Below are 17,742 nucleotides of genomic sequence, written 5' to 3'. Positions count from 1 at the left end.
TACTATCTGTTTTTATATTTTTTGCTAATTTACTTTCATAATCTATCTTCCCTTTCTTAATCAATCTTTTTGTTATTTTTTGCTGTCTTTTAAAGTTTTCCCAATCCTCTATCCTCCCACTAGTTTTGGCTACCTTATATGTCCTTGTTTTTCATTGAATACTATCCTTAATTTCTTTACTTAGCCACGGATGGCTGTCTTTTCTTTTACACCCTTTTCTTCTCAGTGGAATATATATTTTTTGGAAGTTGTAAAATAACTCCTTAAATGTACACCACTGATCATGTATCGTCTTACCCTTTAATCTATTTTCCCAATCCACTCTACTCAATTCCGCTCTCATACCTTCATAGTCTCCTTTATTCAAGCTTAGCACGCTTGTTTGAGATCCAACCTTCTCACCCTCTAATTGAATATGGAATTCAACCATGTTATGGTCACTCATTCCAAGGGGATCCTTTACTAGGACATTTTTAATTAATCCTGTCTCGTTACACAGGACCAGATCTAAGGTTGCTTGCCCCCTGGTCGGTTCAGTTACATACTGCTCAAGAAACCCATCCCTAATACACTCAATGAACTCATCCTCAAGGCAGCCCTGCCCAATTTGATTTGTCCAATTAATATGATAGTTAAAATCCCCCATAATTATAGATGTTCCCTTATTACAAGCCTCAACTATTTCCTGATTGATACTCCGTCCAACAGAGTTGCCACTGTTCGGAGGCCTATAGACTACGCCCACTAGTGTTTTTTTCCCCTTATTATTCCTTACCTCCACCCAAACTGTTTCATTATCCTGATCTTTTGACCCAATTATCATTTCTCTGTATTAGTGATTCCTTCCTTATTAACATAGCCACCCCACCTCCCCTTCCTTCCTGCCTGTCCTTCCTGATCGTTAAATAACCTGGTATGTTTAATTCCCAGGCATTGTCACCCTGCAGCCATGTTTCTGTAATGGCCACAAGATCATACCCATATGTATTTATTTGTGCCATTAACTCGTCTATTTTGTTACGAATGCTACGTGCATTCAGATAGAGAACTTTCAAATATGTTTTGTGACACTTAGTTCCTGCTTTTGCCCTTTTTATTACTTTACCTTTTACTCCATACCTTCTGCCCCTTCCTGACACGCTCTGGTTTTTAATTTCCCCACTGCTACCTAAGTCTATGACCTTCTCTGTTGTCATTTTTATTATTTGCTCTCTAGGAACCTCCCCCCCACTAGTTAGTTTAAAGCCCTCTCTACAGCCCTAGTTATATGATCCACCAGGACTCTAGTCCCAGCACTGGCCAAGTGAAGCCCGTCCCAACGGAACAGCTCCCTCCTGCCCCAGTACTGGTGCCAGTGTCCCAGGAAGCAAAACCCATTTCTCCCACACCAGTCTTTGAGCCACGCATTTAACTCTCTAATTTTATTTGTCCTAGCCAAATTCGCTCGTGGCTCAGGTAATAATCCAGAGATTATTACCCTTGTGGTTCTGCTTTTTAATTTGGCCCCTAGCTGCTCAAACTTCCTCAGCAGAACCTCCTTCCTTGTCCTATCTATGTCGTTGGTACCAACATGGACCACGACAACTGGATCCTCCCCCTCCCACTCCAAGTTTCTCTCCAGTCCAAAGGAGATGTCCTTAACCCTGGCACCGGGCAGGCAACACAGCCTTCGGGACTCTCGCTCTCGGCTGCAAAGAACTCTATCTATCCCACTAACGATACTATCCCCTACCACTACAACATTTCTTTCAACTCCCCCCACTTGAATGGCCCCCCGCTCCACGGTGCTGTGGCCAGGTTACTCATCCTCCCCGCCGTCAATGTGAGAGGGGCCAGTGTGGTGTCAATGTGAGAGGGGCCAGTGTGGGGTCACTGTGAGAGGGGCCAGTGTGGGGTCAATGTGAGAGGAGCCAGTGTGGGGTCACTGTGAGAGGGGCCAGTGTGGGGTCAATGTGAGAGGGGCCAGTGTGGGGTCAATGTGAGAGGGGCCAGTGTGGGGTCACTGTGAGAGGGGCCAGTGTGGGGTCAATGTGAGAGGGGCCAGTGTGGGGTCACTGTGAGAGGGGCCAGTGTGGGGTCACTGTGAGAGGGGCCAGTGTGGTGTCAATGTGAGAGGGGCCAGTGTGGGGTCAATGTGAGAGGGGCCAGTGTGGGGTCACTGTGAGAGGGGCCAGTGTGGGGTCACTGTGAGAGGGGCCAGTGTGGTGTCAATGTGAGAGGGGCCAGTGTGGGGTCACTGTGAGAGGTGCCAGTGTGGGGTCAATGTGCGAGGGGCCAGTGTGGGGTCACTGTGAGAGGGGCCAGTGTGGGGTCACTGTGAGAGGGGCCAGTGTGGGGTCACTGTGAGAGGGGCCAGTGTGGGGTCACTGTGAGAGGGGCCAGTGTGGGGTCACTGTGAGAGGGGCCAGTGTGGGGTCACTGTGAGAGGGGCCAGTGTGGGGTCAATGTGAGAGGGGCCAGTGTGGGGTCTGCTGGAGTTGGTATTGTTGCCTCTTGCTGTGCTTCAGACCATTGGCCCCGCCCCCTCCCCAAAAATCTCACACACACCTCTCGCGATGGGTGGCGGCGGCCGGCGGGAGACGGACAGCGGGCCCAGCACCGACTGACTGAGGGACAGCGGACCCGGCACCGAGTTATTGAGAGCCCGGCACTGACTGAGGAACAGCGGGCCCGGCACCGAGAGACTGAGGGGCAGCGGGCCCGGCACCGAGTCACTGAGAGCCCGGCACTGACTGAGGGGCAGCGGGCCCGGCACCGAGTCACTGAGGGACAGCGGGCCCGGCACCGAAAGACTGAGGGACAGCGGCTGCAGGCCGGTCCGCCACACACCGAGACAGGCCGGGCGGCGATGGCCTGAGGTACGGCGGCATTTCATGACATCTGAATTGTTTGTGTTTATATAAAAAAAAAACAGAGGAATCTAGAAGCGCGGCGGATTGTGTCCGTGAGGGAGTCCGGTCAGCGGGGTCGGAGGGTGAGTCCGGTCCGCGGGGTGATTCCGGTCCGGGGGCTGAGTCCAGTCGGAGGGTCCGGAGGGTGAGTCCGGTCCGGGTGAGAGGCCAGTCCGGAGGGTGAGTCCGGTCCGGGTGAGATGCCAGTCGGAGGGGCCGGAGGGTGAGTCCGGTCCGGAGGGGGAGAGTCCAGTCGGAGGGGCCGGAGGGTGAGTCCGGGCCGGGTGAGAGGCCAGTCCGGAGGGTGAGAGGCCAGTCCGGAGGGTGAGTCCGGTCCGGGGGCTGAGTCCAGTCGGAGGGGCCGGAGGGTGAGTCCGGTCCGGGGGCTGAGTCCAGTCGGAGGGTCCGGAGGGTGAGTCCGGTCCGGGGGCTGAGTCCAGTCGGAGGGTCCGGAGGGTGAGTCCGGTCCGGGGGCTGAGTCTAGTCGGAGGAGCCGGCGGGTGAGTCCGGGCCGGGTGACCGTTAACGGCTGCTCCCCAGCGCGCGCGCCTCCAGCTCGTGACCCCTGAGCTGAGTGCGGTGACCCCTGACCCCCGGGGAGGCGCGCTCTCTGCTCTAGCCGGGATCGGCCTTCACCCCTCGGCTCTCATCCAGTTCCCTGGTGATTCAATCTGTAAGGATTGGGCGGGAAGTTTGAGTTTTTTTCTATTAAATGACCCCTTCCCTCCCCCCTCATGGTCTTTTAATCTTATTTCCAGAGTTGTGCATCGTTTAGTGCGGTATATTGTTGTAGGATTTCACCAAAGATGCGTAGTAGCACCATAAGGTAAATAGACATCACTAAAAAACAGATTATCTGGTCATTCTCACATTGCTGTTTGTGGGAGCTTGCTGTGCACAAATTGACTGCCGCGTTTCCTACATTACAACCGTGCCTGGACTTCAAAAAGTACTTCATTGGCTGTAAAGTGCTTTGGGACGTCCAGTGGTCGTGAAAGGTGCTGTATAAATGCAAGTTTTAATGGTACTGTAAAACGAAGTGATAAAAGTACTTCTGCATACCAAGAGGGCCAATGATCCTCTGGTCTCCTGCAAATGTAATCATCTCCCTTATTTCAGCAAAAGCTCCCTGTAACAATATTGATCTTGACCAATAAGTTAGAGGCCAGAATAGTGATAATGCAGATGTTAGCAACTGAACTTGCACGGTGCAATAGACTGCTCTGACTTCTTTCAAGTTTAGTTAAGACATTTTGACTTGTGTTCGAGGTTTGATTGTTTTACTGTTGGAATGCAGCATTTTGGGTCTGTTCTTGGTTGTGAGGGAGCTATCAGCCAAGTTGGTTGAAATGGGAGTTATAGTTTAATGTATTTCATAATTCTAAATATTTGTGAGGGAGATATTTGTGTATTTGATGCCTTAAGTTGGTTAGAGGCAACCAGCGAACAGACATTTTGTGTATAACTTACCGATGTGGCAACTTGAACTTCTGCTCCAGTGATGCTAACGAGGCTGAAGTGCTGTGGGACAAAATGTACTTACTGTTTAAAGGACTACTTAAGGGAGAGTAACAAAAATTTGTGAGCTTTATTCGTGTATATGTCAATTCCTTTTAAATAAAACCTATTTCAAAGTTATCTATTGGTTTTATTTTATGTTTTAATCCACCAGTGACTATTCCACATTATGGAATGATGGTGGTCATCAGAGAACGACTGTGTTAATTTCTGGAGCACTGTGGCTCCAGAAAGTGATGATGTAAGGTTTGGGGGTATTGGGCATGGAGTCTAAAATTGCTGACATTCTCCACACACTTATTGTTGAATGAAATGGAAATAAGAGTAGTTGATCTCCTGTTGCATTGCACTTGAGAGTGAAGACTAAGTGTCGTCTTTGGGTGAAGTGGAGTTAGAGGGCAGGGAATAATTGGACTAGGGTGTACATTTCAGGTCACACTTCAGTCATGCATTTTGTCCTTATTTTTATAATGCTTCGATTTTATATTTAGAGTTAAATACCAAAACTTAAGGCAATTTGGGAAGCACAGAAGTAAAGTTGGTTGGAGCATAGCAGTTGCTTGCAGTGCAGGCTGAGAAACTGGGAGGTACAAAACTGAAACACTACAGTACCACCAAGTTGACACACAAGTTTGACAAAAATGTGATGATGGGAATTGTGCATGGATGTAAGATATTTTAATGTATTACGTATGTGGATTATACAACCTGTTGGAGGTCAGGCCTCTTCCAGTTGAGCGTCTGCGCACCAACCATTAGTACCACAGTTCCCTCATGTATTTGCAGTCAGGGCTGAAGTCTTGGTTCTGCCTTGATCGGTATCCAGAGTTTGCACATTTTGGGATGTCATGGAGTTTTGAAAATGAGCATGGGCGCCTTTTGATTGTCCCAGTCATTCCTTAGTGCATTTGTGGGTTAAGAAATAAAAAGTCTTTTTTTACTGAAGAGCTGCCAAATACATTGGGAGACTTGCAAATATTTGTTAAATAACTTTATATGCCAGTGCCTTCATTATTTCTTGTGACAGATGTCGCACACTTTGAATTGTTAATTGTATGTAGTTCACAGCATGTATAAAGGATTCTGAGTGGCAATGATGCTTAAATAAACCAAATGTTTGTCACCTGGTTAAACTTACTCCAACAGTAATGTTCTTTTTCCTAGACATTGCTGTTTTATGATTGCTGAAGAGTGTTACATCTTTATGTAACCATCTGTTTCAATTAAGTTTTCTTTTTAAAAACTTTATCAATATTTTATATCCTGCATACTAAACTGAGGTACCAAAAAAAAAGTAACTGATTCTAAATTTATGAAAAGCAAAGGTCTCACAAACAGCATTGAAATTTAGCAACAGTTAACTTGTTTTTCTTTGTGCAATTGGTTGGCCAGGATGTTGGGAGAACTCCCTGCTGATGCTTGGAGTGCCATAGGTTCTGTAACCTTCTTCTGGACAATCTAATGCCTTATTTGAAGGCGGGCACCTTCAACAATACAGCATTCCTCAGTACTGCATCTGTCCAGATTATGCATCAAAATGTGTGTGTTGGGTTCAAGCCATAACTTTCTGACCCAGAGTAGAATATTGCAGCTGGTCGTGCTCCTAAAACTTTTGTTAATGATAAAAGATGGTGCTGAAAAGTTAGTGCTGAATGTTTACTCTAAGTTTATCATTTTCTCCCTGAAAATGCAACTACTGTTAACTGTATTTGGTTGAGTTGGTACCGTAACCAAACTGCTTCTCCCTCCCTCCGCCCCCCCCCCCCCCCTTTGTGGCGTCATGTAACTAGTTTGGGAAATGTGTTGTGTATATCATTGGCAAAAAAAGTATTACACCCTGAGGCTGAGTCAGCAGGTGGTATTCGAGTTTTTCAGTCAAACCTGGAAACAAGACGGGGAGGAAACAATAAATGTGACAGAATCACGCCATGATGCAAAGCTGGAGGGTGTATGGAATTGCAAACATCAAAGGGCTTGTTCTGATATAAAGATTAAAAAGATATATGCTTTTTTACCCTTTTGTAATAAATGGGATTAGTTCACCATTATGTTTGTAAATAATGAAATGTAAAAAAGATTGCAAGTAATTAATATTTCTATTTATTTAATACTTTATCATGTTGAACTATTTCAAACTGTTCATGAATGTTGAAGTGCAGAGACTTGTACGTAGACAGGTAGAATTAACACAAATGAAGGTGGCAGTAAATTTAGCTGCTTATTTATCAAAAATGAGAGGTGTTACAAGAGAGGCTTTTATTAAATTTATGGCTGCACCAATAAATGTCAACTTTAGCAGTCAAGAGTTTTCTGCTGTGGCATAGCTTATTTGTAAAACATTAACTCAAAGGTTGTTGCAGTGAGTTGCTGTGCTATAGGATCTTTAAGTTGACCATTAAATTCAGTACTGAACTGAAAATGATTTCAGTGTACTCTTTTGGTGTTGGGTGAAACTGCATTTAAAGTAAAATATGGAAACTGCCCAGGTTTATGTACTTGATGTATACTACTGGTGTATAAACTGAGCCATATATATGCACCCCCTTGCAAACCAAAATAGACAAGGATGATTATTACAAAATTCCTATCCGCCACTATTCTCCATTTGTGTTAGCTGCTGTCCACAAATATGTTTTTTGTTCTTTCTCGTTTTAAGCATAGTGTTCCGAATAGTTAGACTTGTGATGGCGAGGATGTGGGATTGGAAGCTCAGCTAGGGGTTGAATAGGACAATGAGGTTGTGAATCAGTGGCTTCGCTCTTTGCAATTTCTAACTGGCGGAAATTGCGGCTCATTCATACACTCTTGCAGCAGTGGAGGGGTTGAGGGAGATGGTGCTTCCAAATCTCTGCTCATCTTTTCTGTAGCTCTATGTTTGAATCTCTCCGGTTAGGTTTCCGCCACAGCACTGAATCAAAGTCACAAATGACATCGTCTACCTCTCTGCAGCATTTCACGTAGTCAACCATACCATCCTCCTCCAATGCCTCACCTCTATTGCCCAGCTCAGTGGGACTGCCCTTGCATGGTTCCACTGTTATCTATCCAGTTATAGCCAGGTGCATCTCCTGGAGACTCCCAGGAACTCTCCTTGGCTCCCTCCTCTTCCTCATCTACCCATATCTACCCTTGGTGACATCATCTGCAGATATGTGGCCACCTGTGAGCTATGTCTAGGTCACGCCTGAGCTAGAGGACAGAATATTGTGGCCGGAACAATTTGGTGAGGTGGCCAGTGACGCTAACCCATGTCCGACAATCCAGAGTGATTTGGACAGGCTCGGTCAATGTGGCGATGGAATTCAATGTGAATAAGTGTTGTACCTTACCTCAGTAATCTTCTCCAACTGAAAGTCCCAGCCTGCATCCTCTGCATGCACTTAATCGCTTACCTGTCCCTGCCCGGTAATTCCTCTACCCCTTGCTGTGTGAAACATTTCTCTGCATAAGGTGTTCTGTGTTTTATGCAGCATTTGTGTTGGAGTCACCTCTGGAACCATTTCTGTTATGTCAGATACTGTTCCAATTGCCATGTAGTTTTGGACTTTGTAACAATTGCACACACATCATATTGGAATACATGGATATTTTCCTGGGCTTCATATTTTCCATAATGACTGGAGAGGTTCACCATAGGCCATGCAGTGCCTTACTGGCCTCTAGGATGGGAATGACTACTTAAGTTGGTTAACCCACCAATAGCCAAAAAAGTGTCTGTCTTGCAAACTGCTTTGTATGTTTGGAGACAAAGTCTGAAAACTTGGTGGTGCACACTGCCTTTGGTGGCATGCGCACCACCTTGTTTATTCGTTGCTGATTGCAAAGATGCTGTCAGCGGCAAACCAGCAATGGAAATGTGCTATAAATGGGCTCCAAACATAGTGTAAACATAGCCGAAATGCTGAATAAAAGGTGGCACTCGTTTGAGCTAATTCAACACTTCTGTTCATTCCAGTGTTTGTTAAACTTGTCTAGAATAAATCGCAGTATTGGTATGCATACTAAATGAAGGCATGATTGTTCTGATAAAAGATTGGCTCAACTGTTGCGTAGCTTTGGTTTTTTTCTTACCGTGCACAGGTGTCTCTTCGCTGAACATGTAATCAGCAATTCAGTTAAATTCATCAAAACAATTCAAGGATGATTTAATTCTTTGTACACTGGAAAAAAAATCCCAGAAACACTGAAAGCACATCTTGATATGAAATATAACTTGTATATTATAATCGTACCTTGTGTGACTGGTTAGTTTGTTACGGTTTGTTACAGTTGAGCCAATATTTCAGTTTAGAAGAAACTGAAATATTGCGTAACGAAGTTTCTGTGAAGAGATCTATTAACTCTCAATTTGGCGCTCCACAATTAGACTGAGCAGTTTTTCAAATTCTGCAAGGTGAAAGCAGCATGTTTCAAATAAAAGTCTCCGATCCATGGGCAATCTCTTGTACTCGAAGTGAATCTTGTAGTACAAGAGACTTTTTTTTAGTTTACAATTCAAGGAGGGGAGTAAATAATATCTTCAGTTTTGTTACCTTAATACTTCAATTGTTGAATGAAACTGAGTCTTTTGTTGACTCCGTGCTCGACGTGTACAGCCAGTGAACAGCAGAAATAAACGAAGCGAATAGAATGTGGAACTATAACAGATGAATACAAGTCAGAGGAAGTTATTAGCAAACAGTACGGTGCTCTGATCAGCCCACATCTTCCATCCTGTGTCCTGTTCTGGTCACCGAGAAACAACAGAGATATTCAAGTGTAGGAGTCAATGCAGAGAAGAGCCAGAAGGTTGATCCCTAGTGTTAGGGAATATAAATAACAACAACCTGTATTTATATAGCACCTTTACTGTAGTAAAACATCCCAAGGTGCTTCACAAGAGCCTAATCAGACAAAAATTGATACTGAGCCAAAGAAGGAGAGGAAGAAGTAGGTTTTAAGAAGCATTATAAAGGAGGAAAGCGATGCGGAGAGGTTTAGGGAGCGAATTCCAGAGCTCGGGGCTGAGAGAGCTGAAGGCTTGGTGCCAGTGGCGTGGTGAAGAGAGTGGGGAATGCACAAGAGGCCAGAGTTGGAGGAACGCACAGCTCCCGGTGGGTTGTTGATTTGCAGGATGTTCGAGATATGGAGAGATTTGAACCTGAGGGTGAGAATTTTAAACTTGAGGTTTTGGTGGATATATAGGAACAGAGTAGGCCAGTCAGCCCATCAGGCCTGTTCCACCATTGAATTCGATTATGGTTGATCTGTACCTCCGCTTCATTTACCTGCCTTTGCTCTATATACCTTGAAGGGGGTCTCTTGAAGAAGCAGGGCTGAATGGCCTACTCCTCCTATTTCTTGTGTTCTTATATTTCTTATGAAAGACTGGCGAGACTTGGGTTTTTCAGCTTGGAAAGGAGGCGTCTGAGGGATGATCCTACAGATAATCTAGAAGATCGTAAATGGTATGGAAAAGGTTAATTCGGAATACTAAAAATAAGAGTCAGAGTGGGGCCAGGGACACGGGTTCAAACTAGAAGATAATTGTAGGATTGATATCAGCTTGCAAAATATTTATATGAATGAACAATACTTGGGTGGTTTTTATTGAATTGTTATAACGTGAGTCACAAATGTGCATGGGTAGGTCACGTACACCCATTGCATACCGTACATAGCATGTAAATAATTGGATTCCATGTTTCCATCCTTCAATTCCATGATTGCCCTTGTGATGCTTATTTCAAGAAAGCAGAGTTTAGATAACTTACAGCTTTGAGGTGATGGTTTTTAGAATTTTGAAGTCGGTTCTTCTACCGTGTTGTAATAGATCCAATAGTATTAAAAGGATTTGGGCCATCGATTCCCACATGGTGAGTTCCTGATCATGTTTATGCTGTTGGTAGGGTGGGGTTCCCCAGCAAAAGGAAAATCAGGAGGCAAGTTCATTAATTTTCAAAAAAAAAATCTTTTCTTTCTCCTGCCAATTTGCTGTCGTCCTCTTCTCTGCGGAAGGGAGAGGCTCCTTGTAGAACTTCTCTGGTACCTCAACCAAGTAACGATTATTCACGTATAGGCCCCACCGGTGGCATTTGGCAGACGACTTGACTGCAATTGAACCTGACCCTGTCCTCCTCTGTTGCACATCTACTATTCCAGTGATGTTGCTGCTTTGATTCTGAGGTGCTGACTGAAATTGTAGCCAGATTGACTGAGACCAATGTATGGTTCTGTTGGTCACTGGTTAAATTTCCCCATAACATTTGGGGAGCAATTTCAAAATGTTTTATTTTTTTATTGGTCCTATTTTTTTTAATGCATTATATATTGCGCACAGCATGTGTGCAATTGATAAATCAAAAGTGAAGAGTGTTCTGTGGGAAACAAAAACAGATTATCTTGGAAATACACCTTTCTGTCGGCATTTGAGAAAAGGTGACCATGTTTTGGATGTTGGCCCTTTGACAGATGCTGACAGCCATTTTCCAGCAGATTCTGCTTTTTGATTTGTAGTATTTTTGTTTGTTACTATTCGATTCAGTGGTTATTGCTTTCTTTTGCAGCCAATTTCCTACATTACAACAGTGACTACACTTCAAAAGTACTTCATTGGCTGTAAAGTGCTTTGGGAGGTCCGGTGGTCGTGAAAGACGCTGCAGAAATGCAAGTCTGTCTTTTTCTTTCAATTCTTCCTCTTCTCCTTTCACTGAGATTCTGTTTTATCGGTGCCCAAGTGGCCATTATTTATTATTGACCTTGAATAGTGGTAGGAATCACATGTCGTGTGTAGTGAAAAGGACTGGGAACCGTGGCTATTTTATTGCTGTCACCCCTACTGCTTGAGTAAGCTAGCTGGACAGACCAGGATTCGAGCCTGGTCTGTGGGTCAGCTGCTCGGAGAAGTTTGGGGGAAAGAAATGATTTCCCCCTGCCCCATTTTTGAACTGAAGTTCGATTATTTGGTAAATTATACCTTTGCCTTGCCGTATGTTCTGTTGTATCGGCATTGTGCTGCTGTCCTGATTTTCTCGATTGTTTCTGCCCCATAATGGCTTTGAAGAAATGTTGAGGGTTGCCTTATTGTATAGTTAAAATAACTGAAGTTGCAACCAAGAGAGAACTGGGAGTCTTTCATTCCTGGTCTTTAAATCAACAAATCAAAAATATCTTAACCAGATTAGAAAACATTTAGTTTGCGCATTAAACCTGATAAGGCTGGGAGTTGCAACTTCTTACCCAACGATTGGCTATATGAAAATATTGTTTCAGCTACTAAAGCCAGTATTAGCACATGGCCTATGGCCAGCTCAATCTCTGCAGTCAGCTTGTGTTTGTTAAACACACTTAATCTATACTAGTTCATGTTGAAAAAAAACTGGTGTGATCTAATTATCTCGGTGCAGATTTGAGTGGAATCCAACATCTAGTTTATTTTAATATTTATAAATAATTGTAAGATAATTCATTGCAGTTTTCTTCAAGAATATCAGGAAAACTGAACAAGTGGATATCTTTTCAAAAGGAACCATTTAGCTGCAAAAGTATTTTTTTTGCACATAGCTTTTAGGATATAATTAAAAAAAAAAAAAAAAATTCTCAACATTTAAATTTTATTTTACATGGAGAAGTTCACAAAACGCAGACATGGCTTCACGTGTGTCCCTTATTGTGCATATTTAAGTAAAATTGTCTTGTAAACAGCAAATTGCAAGTGCGTTATCCAGCTGAACTACAGTTTGAGTGTTGGGTTCTTGGCAGATAAATGCCTCACATCTGAGCCTGTGCTTGTCTTTGGCCAGTGTCTTTTTAATAAATCCAAGTTATGCATACTTCCAGTAGGAATTGTTGAACAGTGACCAGGAGGCAGAGCTCGAGCACCAAAGTGCCTGGAGAAGTTGCAGAGGTCCAGTGGCACAAAGCTGCGGTTCTCTTTCTCCCTTCACTAACACCCCCTCCCAACCCATACTCCTCTATCTGTGACAGGCGTCAGCCAGCTCGCCCCTATTTTCTGCAATATACACACACAATATATCTCTTAACAGAGGTTACGAAATGGAGGGTGCCTGCCTTTTTGGAATGTGAAAGCTGTTTGAGTGATGCACTTCATGGCCTGAATGATGAAATGAAAGCAGTCCTGCTGTTGTGCTGGCACAACTTGTGTTGTGGCCAGCAGTGGTTTCCGTGGATTCCAAGCGAGGAATTTAAAGTGGCATGAACTGGGAATGTTAATTTTTCAAATACATTTTTAAACACACTTGGGTATTTGCAGCAATTTAAAGGAAGTTGTAAGTTGTATCTCAAAGGAGTTAGGTTCGCCGTGCCTTTAGACAAAACCGACTGCAGATTTAGTTTGTTTGTGCTTACATTCCCTGGATACAGTGTTAACTGAGGAATGGATGTCTCTTTCCAATCTGCCATGTATCTGAGGGTCTGGCTGAGCTACTTTGTATTTAGCAACGACAGGAATGGTGCACCCAAAACTGCTGAGGAATCTCCCTGATATGGATGTCTCTTAAGGTGGTTGAGCTATTGTGACACATATAGCAGATGCTTTGAAGGTCTGTGGTGTAATCCAGATGGAACAGGCCGGATTTTATTTCTGAAGAATGGGTGGATTATACCAGATAACAGAAAACCAACTTTTATTCGTTGCATCAGCTTTCATTAGGCTTTGGACCTAGTGCTTCATGGACCAGACGGTTTGCAATCTTGTTGTCCTGTTCAACCCTAAGCTGAGCTTTAAACCCCATTTCCTGCACCCGTACCTCATGCTCAGTTGCTTATACCGTTGTCACTTCCAGCCTTTACGACCATAACGTTCTCATCGCTAGCCTCCATTCCTCCACACCCTCCCCAAACTATAACTTGCCTAGATCTCTGTTACGTGTATTCTATCCCATTCATCCATCACCTCGTCCTTGCTGACCGTGGCTCCCTGCCTCCCCCATGCATTAAATTTAAAAACCTCATTCTCATCTTTTAAATCTTGTCCCATTTCTGCCCTCTATCCTACCCCGTGATCCCCGACTTTGGCTTTTTGTGCATACCACCACCATCGATGGATGAGCTTTTAATTTCCTCGGTCCTACTTTGGAATTTCTTCCTCTAACCACACACTCCCTCAAAAACTTGCTCGCAACCTATCCAGTCAAACTTTTGATCAATTATCCTAATATTTCCCTTTCTGACTGGGTGTCTGTTTTCCTTGTGCATATCTGTGGATAATGGAAGGGATTTGTTGGGAGAACATGAGGTGATCGATTATGTTGAAGGCTGCAGAGAGGTTAAGGAGAGCAAGGAGGGATTGTACACACGGCCACATGAACAGCATTTTGTTGGTGAATTTGGTTAGGACCATATTGATGCTGTTGGAGGGATGGGAACGTGATTTGAGGGAGTTGTGGGAGTGATCAGCTCAGACCTGGAAGGCAACACGACACCTATGGACTTTTGGACACGTGCTGCATCCAGTTTTGGGAGAGTGATGCACATTCTGTTCTTCCACATTTACATTTGGACTGGGTCTGTTTAGGTACACTGCACTCACTTTTCTACAGAACCAATGCAGAATTCTGGACCTATATTTTAGTTTAACTTTGGTTTCTTGAACCTCGACTTGTTGGTAAAACGGAGTTCAGCCGGAGAAGGGAGAGCTTTGCCTAAAGTTGGCTGCGTCCTCTCGTGCAAAACTACCTGAAGTAACATAATAAGTAAAGGGGTTGGAGAACTGATGACATATTTGTGGAGTTTTAACCTGAAGCACTGCTTCCTGCATGCCTTTCCACAGGCAGAAAAATAAATTAGACTCCCAAAACGAAATGATGGTCGCAATCAACAACTTGAAGACCATTGCACAGGGGGGGTTGTTTTGAAAGCAAATTTCTCGAAGAGCAGAAATGAAAGCTGGCACAAGAGAAACTCCTTCTGGAAACAGTTCTTCAGCATAAATGGAGCATAAAACAAAATTAATTTAGCATGGAAACTGCTGCACAGTATGAGGAAATAATTAAGTGTAAAGGCCTGCTGAGAGGTGCAGCTGGTTTTGATAAATGGTGTTTAGAGAAGCAGCTTCCCAGTACAAGTAGGCTGTCTTCAGTGGACATTTTGTGCTGCACGCGTGGAGGTGGTTAGCAAGCTGTTGCTTACACTGGTTGCATCAGTGTTGTGTTGCTTTGAATTCTGCAGTGTGTGCGCACAGATAAATATCGGTTCTTGTTTCAGTAAGTGAACATTCTTGGTGTGTACTATAAAGATTTGACTAAATGGGCAATTGCCTGAAAAGAATGGACTAGGTTTTATTGTAAATACGACCCATATAATGGCAGGGGAAATTAAGTACATAGTGTTCTGATGTAAAGCAATGCTTTTGTTAATTGTGCATTGTATATTGTACTGGCTTGGTAATGTTTGTGGTGCCAGTTCCTGTGTGGTGTGTGAAGCGGACGTATTGGTTTTGTGGTCTTTGCTTATGATTTTTTTGCTGTCTTTGTGGAATGATGTATTTCAAATACCTACTCGATATGTTTCCTTCCATTCTTTTATGTATTTAGGCCAGAGATCTAAATCATTGATTATGTCACAGTTTTGAAATTTTATTGAATAGACTTTTCTCTCAATTGTTCAACTGTGGTTCACTTAAGTACTCTTTGTTCCCTATAATCCAGAGGCTGTGTTTTATATATTATGAATATAATCTGCCCTGCAAAATCTATACTTGAGTGAGGATTAATAATGACAATACTTGTAGTAATCTGGTTACTAGATTTAACACAGTCTCGTGCTACACTGCCCATCTCATTCCAGACTGGGGAACTTAAGTACAGATCAGGCTTTATAGCCTAAAGAAGCTAATAGATGGAAATATGAAGCATGGAAGTTTAGCAAATATAATATATCTTAACGTGTACAAGAAAGCCCATAAAGGGTCAGCTACCCTTTCTAAGATCAGTTTTGGAAGAAATATGAAAATCTCTGCTGTTTCACTAGACCAACTTGTGAATAAGTTCTTAAGTTATAATTTGAAATAGTTAATGAGTATTTAGAGTTGCCTGTGATAATTGAGGATCGCCGGCAGATTGATTAAATGCAAGGTGTGTTTGACAAATCAGTTTTTTGAAGAAGCGACTGTATAGATGGAGGGAGTAGTACGTGAATTTTCAGAAGGAGTTTCACAGGTGGCATAGTTCAAAAATTCGAATGTATGGTACGAGGGGAAATGTAGCATGGATAGAAAGTTAGTTGATGACCAAGCAACAAAGGATTAGGTCTGATGGGTGTTACTTGGGTTGGAGAAGGGCTGGAAGTGGTATATGGCACGGCTCAGTGCTTGGTCAACTTTTCTTAGCAAAATATGGATATGCTCTGGTCACGGGCATTGCAAGTACAATATTGAAATTTGCCAACAATACAAAATAGGGCGTTTGGTAAGTAGGAGAATTGTAAAAACTTCCAGAAGGTTTTGGTAGGTTAATGGAATGAGCAGACAGATTCAATTTAATATGCAGTAATGTGAGGTGAAGCATTTCTGGAGCAAAGCCAAGGAATGGGAGTATATACTCAATAGAATGATGCTGAAGGTGGAACAGTGAGACCTATGGGTCCAAGTGCAGAATTTTTTAAGTGTTGTGTGCAGATAGATAACGACATAAGAAGTAAATATCTCTTTGGGTTTTACAAATGGGGCATTAAATACAAGAGCAGAACAGTTGTGATAAATTTGTCAGAGTCATCGAGTTATACAGCACAGAAAGAGGCCCTTCGGCCCATCGTGTCCACGCCGGCCATCAAGTCCTGTGTATTCTAATCCTATTTTCCAGCACGTGGTCAGTAGCCTTGTATGCTATGGCGTTTCAAGTGCTCATCTAAATGCTTCTTGAATATTGTGAGAGTTCCTGCCTCTACCACCCTTTCAGGCAGAGAGTTCCAGATTCCAACCACCCTCTGGGTGAAAAAGTTTTTCCTCAAATCCCCATTAAGCCTCCTGCCCCTTAGCTTGAAACTATGCCCCCTGGTTATTGACCCCTCTGCTAAGGGGAAAAGTTCCTTTCTATCTATGCTCCTCATAATTTTGTACACCTCAGTCGGGTCCCCCCTCAGCCTTCTCTGCTCTAAGGAAAACAACCCCAGCCTGTCCAGTCTCTCTTCATAGCTGAAGCGCTCCAGCCCAGGTAACAACCTGGTGAATCTCCTCTGCACCCTCTCCAGTGCAATCACATCCTTCCTATAGTGTGGCGGCCAGAACTCATACTTTGTAAGAGACAATGTTTGGGCCAGAGAGTACTGTGCACTTCTGGGAGCCCTGCTATAGAAAGGACATTAAAGTCCAAGAGAGCATTGAGTGAAAATTGACTAGGATGATACCAAGGATGAGAAACTATGGTTCTGAAGAGGAACTTGATGTGCTGAAATTATTTCTGCTGGAGTAGGAAAAAAGCAAAGAGGAGATTTGATGGAGGTTTTAAAATTATGAAGGGCTCTGATAGGGCAAATAGGAAAAGACTATTTCCCCAAATCTATTTTCTCTGGTTGGGGAGTTAGCAATGAAGGGTTATCGATTTAAAATGCACACAGTTAGTTAGAGCAGGGAATGCTTTGCCACATTGAGTAGTTGAGGCAGAGACCGTTGTGTCTCTTTTCCCTAAAATATACAATATTTAAAGCAGAAGAAGACCTAGTGCTATTGGGATCGAGCACTGCCAGTAGGGTTAGTTTTGGATTACTCTGTGCCAGTTCTTTGCAAGGCATGACTGGGTGAATCAGCTGGCGTGCTGTAAATTTCTGTGCTAAGTTCTGGTAGGACAAATAGCTTTAACCTTAAACCAGTATCGAAAGTTTATCATATTCTAATGTCATGTACTAATAGATCTTGCTCCGGCCACACATTCATTTAAAATTCCGAAGGGTTATGGAGTGTTCCCTTTGTATTGTCAGAGATGAGATGTATTATACTTCTATCCTACAGAAGAGAACAGTGAAAATGTTCTCTGAAATCTTATTACAGACCATAGGCTATTTGTGCATTTCAACTTTTATTTCTGCTTGGAAGACTTCATAAAACTTAATGATTTTGAAAGTTTTTCTGCATCATTGCCTCTCTACCAGTAACAAAAATAGATCTTCACTTCTGTGTGTATTAAATCACAATAACAAGTGAAGCTAAACGTGTGTAAAAATCTATACAGGTACTACTGAATGATTCACCGAATGTCAGAAGGGGCAGTAATATAATGAATCAGGCTCTCGGAGATCAACAGAGATAGCTTTGAGTGAAAGGCTGGCGAACACTACATAACATTGCATTGGCTCAGAGCAAATGCTCACTTGTTTATTGTTCCTCTGTAAATTTGAATTA

The 17,742-nt window shown here is 43.3% G+C and overlaps 1 protein-coding gene across 4 annotated transcripts in view; it reads left to right on the top strand.

The window, feature by feature from the left end:
• Nucleotides 1-2,559: 2,559 nt before the first annotated feature.
• usp54a (ubiquitin specific peptidase 54a) overlaps nucleotides 2,560-17,742 on the top strand; it is a 131,393-nt gene continuing 116,210 nt past the window's right edge. For 2 of the 4 annotated variants that reach the window (XM_085970744.1, XM_085970742.1), the window contains exon 1: nucleotides 2,563-2,858. The gene's annotated coding sequence lies outside the window, so the exon portion shown is untranslated. Of the gene's footprint in view, nucleotides 2,859-17,742 lie in introns of all 4 variants that reach the window. The other 2 variants (XM_085970747.1, XM_085970745.1) reach the window with 2 other exon arrangements.

The sequence above is a fragment of the Somniosus microcephalus genome, chromosome 29 (assembly GCF_052327205.1).
Source record: "Somniosus microcephalus isolate GS21.2 chromosome 29, FLI_Smic_1.0, whole genome shotgun sequence".
NCBI classification, from domain to species: domain Eukaryota; kingdom Metazoa; phylum Chordata; class Chondrichthyes; order Squaliformes; family Somniosidae; genus Somniosus; species Somniosus microcephalus.
This window is presented reverse-complemented; position numbering and strand designations above follow the sequence as displayed.